Below are 8,431 nucleotides of genomic sequence, written 5' to 3' on the forward strand. Positions count from 1 at the left end.
GCAGTCCTATGTAACACCACATATAACACAGTGATAACTCTCTGAGTACAGATAATGTAGTGGATGTTACCTGCAGTCCTATGTAACACCACCGATAACACAGTGATAACTCTCTGAGTACAGATAATGTAGTAGTGTTACCTGCAGTCCTATGTAACACCACAGATAACACAGTGATGACTCTCTGAGTACAGATAATGTAGTAGTGTTACCTGCAGTCCTATGTAACACCACAGATAACACAGTGATAACTCTCTGAGTACAGATAATGTAGTAGATATTACCTGCAGTCCTATGTAAAACCACAGATAACACAGTGGTAACTCTTTAAGTACAGACAATGTAGTAGTGTTACCTGCAGTCCTATGTAACACCACAGATAACACAGTCATAACTCTCTGAGTACTGATAATGTAATACATGTTACCTGCAGTCCTATGTATCACCACAGATAACACAGTGGTAACTCTCTAAGTACAGATAATGTAGTAGTGTTACCTGCAGTCCTATGTAACACCACAGATAACACAGTGATTACTCTCTGATTACAGATAATGTAGTAGTGTTACCTGCAGTCCTATGTAACACCACAGATAACACAGTGATAACTCTCTGATTACAGATAATGTAGTAGTGTTACCTGCAGTCCTATGTAACACCACAGATAACACACAGTGATAACTCTCTGATCACAGATAATGTAGTAGTGTTACCTGCAGTCCTATGTAACACCACAGACAACACAGTGATAACTCTCTGAGTACAGATAATGTAGTAGATGTTACCTGCAGTCCTATGTAACACTACAGATAGCACAGTGATAACTCTCTGAGTACAGATAATGTAGTAGATGTTACCTGCAGTCCTATGTAACACCACAGATAACACAGTGATAACTCTCTGATTACAGATAATGTAGTAGATGTTACCTGCAGTCCTATGTAACACCACAGATAACACAGTGATAACTCTCTGATTACAGATAATGTAGTAGATGTTACCTGCAGTCCTATGTAACACCACAGATAACACACACTGATAACTCTCTGACTACAGATAATGTAGTAGATGTTTCCCGCAGTCCTATGTAACACCACAGATAACACAGTGATAACGCTCTGATTACAGATAATGTAGTAGTGTTACCTGCAGTCCTATGTAACACCACAGATAACACAGTGATAAGTCTCTGAATACAGATAATGTAGATGTTATCTGCAGTCCTATGTAACACCACAGATAACACACAGTGATAACTCTCTGAGTACAGATAATGTAGTAGATGTTACCTGCAGTCCTATGTAACACCACAGATAACAGTGATAACGCTCTGATTACAGATAATGTAGTAGATGTTACCTGCAGTCCTATGTAACACCATAGATAACACAGTGATAACGCTCTGATTACAGATAATGTAGTAGGTGTTACTTGCAGTCCTATGCAACCCACTCCAAACAGGGTTAATCATTTCGAAACAGGCAGGCGTGGGGTCTGGTACTGGAACCCCCAATCTCAATATAATAATAAGTCATAAGAAAAAAACAATGAACAAAATTGATAAATCTTTTGCTTTACTTATCGTGTTATATACTCCAGTCACATCTAGAGCTGCATCCACTAATCTGCTGGCTTCTTTTGGAATCCATCAGCACTGTACACCCCCCACAGTGCGCAGCAGCATATTGTACACTGAATCAGCAGGTATCTGTGAGGTCCCGCATGCTGAGCTCTAACAGGAAACCAGCAGACTTGTGAATGCAGCCCTGGTGGTGACTGGAGTAAAAGTAACAAAATGAATGGACAACATTACTCAGCTGAACATTCTCGGTTTGATTTCTCTCGCTGTTAACACTTTATTTTCTTCCACTGTCAGGGAAGGGTTAACAGATGCCAGACATTCCCCCTGTTCTCCTCCTGCTGCAGGTGCGACTTCACCGAATCTACGTGACGCACGACTGGAGGTGCCAACTCCTCACCAAATATATATATTTATACCGCAACGGGGCGGGGGCTTTATCACCCACAGCTCCGCGCAGACCTTACCCCCCCCACATGAGCTTGTCCTAGATCTGCTGTCTAAGAATCATTTTATAGGGAGCCAAGTATGAGGAATCCTGTCAGAGAAGAGAAATGGCGCCCGCTATGCTGCAGCGGGCCCGCGGGGGCCACAACCTCCACCATTAGGCTTCCATTCTCCAGAATACTGCATTGCCAAGATAGTGTCATACAATGCCCACATAATGCCAAGCTGCACCCACATAGTGTCATACAGCCCCCAGATAAATAGTGTATACTGCATTGTCCAGATAGTGTCATACAGTGCCCACATAAAGCCAAGCTGCACCCACATAGTGTCATACAGCCCCCAGATAAACAGTGTATACTGCATTGTCCAGATAGTGTCATACAATGCCCACATAATGCCAAGCTGCACCCACATATTGTCATACAGCCCCCAGATAAATAGTGTATACTGCATTGTCCAGATAGTGTCATACAGTGCCCACATAAAGCCAAGCTGCACCCACATAGTGTCATACAGCCCCCAGATAAACAGTGTATACTGCATTGTCCAGATAGTGTCATACAGTGCCCACATAATGCCAAGCTGCACCCACATATTGTCATACAGTGCCCAGATAAACAGTGTATACTGCATTGTCCAGATAGTGTCATACAGTGCCCACATAATGCCAAGCTGCACCCACATAGTGTCATACAGCCCCCAGATAAACAGTGTATACTGCATTGTCCAGATAGTGTCATACAGTGCCCACATAATGCCAAGCTGCACCCACATAGTGTCATACAGCGCCCAGATAAACAGTGTATACTGCATTGTCCAGATAGTGTCATACAGTGCCCACATAATGCCAAGCTGCACCCACATAGTGTCATACAGCCCCCAGATAAACAGTGTATACTGCATTGTCCAGATAGTGTCATACAGTGCCCACATAATGCCAAGCTGCACCCACATAGTGTCATACAGCCCCCAGATAAACAGTGTATACTGCATTGTCCAGATAGTGTCATACAGTGCCCACATAATGCCAAGCTGCACCCACATATTGTCATACAGCCCCCAGATAAACAGTGTATACTGCATTGTCCAGATAGTGTCATACAGTGCCCACATAAAGCCAAGCTGCACCCACATAGTGTCATACAGCGCCCAGATAAACAGTGTATACTGCATTGTCCAGATAGTGTCATACAGTGCCCACATAATGCCAAGCTGCACCCACATATTGTCATACAGCCCCCAGATAAATAGTGTATACTGCATTGTCCAGATAGTGTCATACAGTGCCCACATAAAGCCAAGCTGCACCCACATATTGGCATACAGTGCCCAGATAAACAGTGTATACTGCATTGTCCAGATAGTGTCATACAGTGCCCACATAAAGCCAAGCTGCACCCACATATTGGCATACAGTGCCCAGATAAATCGTGTATACTGCATTGTCCAGATAGTGTCATACAGTGCCCACATAATGCCAAGCTGCACCCACATATTGTCATACAGCCCCCAGATAAACAGTGTATACTGCATTTTCCAGATAGTGTCATACAATGCCCACATAATGCCAAGCTGCACCCACATAGTGTCATACAGCCCCCAGATAAACAGTGTATACTGCATTGTCCAGATAGTGTCATACAGTGCCCACATAATGCCAAGCTGCACCCACATAGTGTCATACAGCCCCCAGATAAACAGTGTATACTGCATTGTCCAGATAGTGTCATACAGTGCCCACATAATGCCAAGCTGCACCCACATAGTGTCATACAGCCCCCAGATAAACAGTGTATACTGCATTGTCCAGATAGTGTCATACAGTGCCCACATAATGCCAAGCTGCACCCACATAGTGTCATACAGCCCCCAGATAAACAGTGTATACTGCATTTTCCAGATAGTGTCATACAGTGCCCACATAAAGCCAAGCTGCACCCACATAGTGTCATACAGCCCCCAGATAAACAGTGTATACTGCATTTTCCAGATAGTGTCATACAGTGCCCACATAATGCCAAGCTGCACCCACATAGTGTCATACAGCCCCCAGATAAATAGCGTATACTGCATTGTCCAGATAGTGTCATACAGTGCCCACATAATGCCAAGTTGCACCCACATAGTGTCATACAGCCCCCAGATAAACAGTGTATACTGCATTGCCCAGATAGTGTCATACAGTGCCCACATAATGCCAAGCTGCACCCACATAGTGTCATACAGCCCCCAGATAAACAGTGTATACTGCATTGCCCAGATAGTGTCATACAGTGCCCACATAAAGCCAAGCTGCACCCACATATTGTCATACAGCCCCCAGATAAATAGTGTATACTGCATTGTCCAGATAGTGTCATACAGTGCCCACATAATGCCAAGCTGCACCCACATATTGTCATACAGCCCCCAGATAAATAGTGTATACTGCATTGCCCAGATAGTGTCATACAATGCCCACATAATGCCAAGCTGCACCCACATAGTGTCACAGTGCCCAGATAAACAGTGTATACTGCATTGTCCAGATAGTGTCATACAGTGCCCACATAATGCCAAGCTGCACCCACATAGTGTCATACAGCGCCCAGATAAACAGTGTATACTGCATTGTCCAGATAGTGTCATACAGTGCCCACATAAAGCCAAGCTGCACCCGCATATTGTCATATAGTGCCCAGATAAACAGTGTATACTGCATTGTCCAGATAGTGTCATACAGTGCCCACATAAAGCCAAGCTGCACCCACATATTGTCATACAGCGCCCAGATAAATAGTGTATACTGCATTGCCCAGATAGTGTCATACAATGCCCACATAATGCCAAGCTGCACCCACATAGTGTCACAGTGCCCAGATAAACAGTGTATACTGCATTGTCCAGATAGTGTCATACAATGCCCACATAAAGCCAAGCTGCACCCACATATTGTCATACAGCCCCCAGATAAATAGTGTATACTGCATTGCCCAGATAGTGTCATACAATGCCCACATAATGCCAAGCTGCACCCACATAGTGTCACAGTGCCCAGATAAACAGTGTATACTGCATTGTCCAGATAGTGTCATACAATGCCCACATAAAGCCAAGCTGCACCCGCATATTGTCATATAGTGCCCAGATAAATAGTGTATACTGCATTGTCCAGATAGTGTCATACAATGCCCACATAATGCCAAGCTGCACCCACATATTGTCATACAGCCCCCAGATAAACAGGGTATACTGCATTGTCCAGATAGTGTCATACAATGCCCACATAATGCCAAGCTGCACCCACATAGTGTCATACAGCCCCCAGATAAACAGTGTATACTGCATTGTCCAGATAGTGTCATACAATGCCCACATAAAGCCAAGCTGCACCCACATATTGTCATACAGCCCCCAGATAAATACTGTATACTGCATTGCCCAGATAGTGTCATACAATGCCCACATAATGCCAAGCTGCACCCACATATTGTCATATAGTGCCCATATAAACAGTGTATACTGCATTGCCCAGATAGTGTCATACAATGCCCACATAATGCCAAGCTGCACCCACATAGTGTCATACAGCCCCCAGATAAACAGTGTATACTGCATTGTCCAGATAGTGTCATACAGTGCCCACATAATGCCAAGCTGCACCCACATAGTGTCATACAGCGCCCAGATAAACAGTGTATACTGCATTGCCCAGATAGTGTCATACAATGCCCACATAATGCCAAGCTGCACCCACATATTGTCATATAGTGCCCATATAAACAGTGTATACTGCATTGCCCAGATAGTGTCATACAGTGCCCACATAAAGCCAAGCTGCACCCACATAGTGTCATACAGCCCCCAGATAAATAGTGTATACTGCATTGTCCAGATAGTGTCATACAGTGCCCACATAATGCCAAGCTGCACCCACATATTGTCATACAGTCCCCAGATAAATAGTGTATACTGCATTGTCCAGATAGTGTCATACAGTGCCCACATAAAGCCAAGCTGCACCCACATATTGTCATACAGCCCCCAGATAAATAGTGTATACTGCATTGTCCAGATAGTGTCATACAGTGCCCACATAATGCCAAGCTGCACCCACATATTGTCATACAGCCCCCAGATAAATAGTGTATACTGCATTGTCCAGATAGTGTCATACAGTGCCCACATAATGCCAAGCTGCACCCACATAGTGTCATACAGCCCCCAGATAAATAGTGTATACTGCATTGTCCAGATAGTGTCATACAGTGCCCACATAAAGCCAAGCTGCACCCACATATTGTCATACAGTGCCCAGATAAACAGTGTATACTGCATTGTCCAGATAGTGTCATACAGTGCCCACATAATGCCAAGCTGCACCCACATATTGTCATACAGCCCCCAGATAAATAGTGTATACTGCATTGTCCAGATAGTGTCATACAGTGCCCACATAATGCCAAGCTGCACCCACATAGTGTCGTACAGCGCCCAGATAAACTGTGTATACTGCATTGTCCAGATAGTGTCATACAGTGCCCACATAATGCCAAGCTGCACCCACATAGTGTCGTACAGCGCCCAGATAAACTGTGTATACTGCATTGTCCAGATAGTGTCATACAATGCCCACATAATGCCAAGCTGCACCCACATATTGTCATACAGCCCCCAGATAAACAGTGTATACTGCATTGTCCAGATAGTGTCATACAGTGCCCACATAATGCCAAGCTGCACCCACATATTGTCATACAGCCCCCAGATAAACAGTGTATACTGCATTGTCCAGATAGTGTCATACAATGCCCACATAAAGCCAAGCTGCACCCACATAGTGTCATATAGTGCCCAGATAAACAGTGTATACTGCATTGCCCAGATAGTGTCATACAGTGCCCACATAATACCAAGCTGCACCCACATAGTGTCATACAGCCCCCAGATAAACAGTGTATACTGCATTGTCCAGATAGTGTCATACAGTGCCCACATAAAGCCAAGCTGCACTCACATATTGTCATACAGCCCCCAGATAAACAGTGTATACTGCATTGCCCAGATAGTGTCATACAATGCCCACATAAAGCCAAGCTGCACCCACATAGTGTCATACAGCCCCCAGATAAACAGTGTATACTGCATTGTCCAGATAGTGTCATACAGTGCCCACATAATGCCAAGCTGCACCCACATAGTGTCGTACAGCGCCCAGATAAACTGTGTATACTGCATTGTCCAGATAGTGTCATACAGTGCCCACATAATGCCAAGCTGCACCCACATAGTGTCGTACAGCGCCCAGATAAACTGTGTATACTGCATTGTCCAGATAGTGTCATACAATGCCCACATAATGCCAAGCTGCACCCACATATTGTCATACAGCCCCCAGATAAACAGTGTATACTGCATTGTCCAGATAGTGTCATACAGTGCCCACATAATGCCAAGCTGCACCCACATATTGTCATACAGCCCCCAGATAAACAGTGTATACTGCATTGTCCAGATAGTGTCATACAATGCCCACATAAAGCCAAGCTGCACCCACATAGTGTCATATAGTGCCCAGATAAACAGTGTATACTGCATTGCCCAGATAGTGTCATACAGTGCCCACATAAAGCCAAGCTGCACCCACATAGTGTCATACAGCCCCCAGATAAATAGTGTATACTGCATTGTCCAGATAGTGTCATACAATGCCCACATAATGCCAAGCTGCACCCACATAGTGTCATACAGCTCCCAGATAAATAGTGTATACTGCATTGCCCAGATAGTGTCATACAATGCCCACATAAAGCCAAGCTGCACCCACATAGTGTCGTACAGCGCCCAGATAAACTGTGTATACTGCATTGTCCAGATAGTGTCATACAGTGCCCACATAATGCCAAGCTGCACCCACATAGTGTCATACAGCCCCCATATAAACAGTGTATACTGCATTGCCCAGATAGTGTCATACAGTGCCCACATAATGCCAAGCTGCACCCACATAGTGTCACACAGTGCCCAGATAAACAGTGTATACTGCATTGCCCAGATAGTGTCATACAGTGCCCACATAATGCCAAGCTGCACCCACATAGTGTCATACAGCCCCCAGATAAATAGTGTATACTGCATTGCCCAGATAGTGTCATACAGTGCCCACATAATGCCAAGCTGCACCCACATAGTGTCGTACAGCGCCCAGATAAACTGTGTATACTGCATTGTCCAGATAGTGTCATACAGTGCCCACATAATGCCAAGCTGCACCCACATAGTGTCATACAGTGCCCAGATAAACAGTGTATACTGCATTGTCCAGATAGTGTCATACAGTGCCCACATAATGCCAAGCTGCACCCACATATTGTCATATAGTGCCCAGATAAATAGTGTATACTGCATTGCCCAGATAGTGTC

This window comes from Rhinoderma darwinii, unplaced genomic scaffold (genome assembly GCF_050947455.1).
Source record: "Rhinoderma darwinii isolate aRhiDar2 unplaced genomic scaffold, aRhiDar2.hap1 Scaffold_736, whole genome shotgun sequence".
NCBI classification, from domain to species: Eukaryota; Metazoa; Chordata; class Amphibia; order Anura; family Rhinodermatidae; genus Rhinoderma; species Rhinoderma darwinii.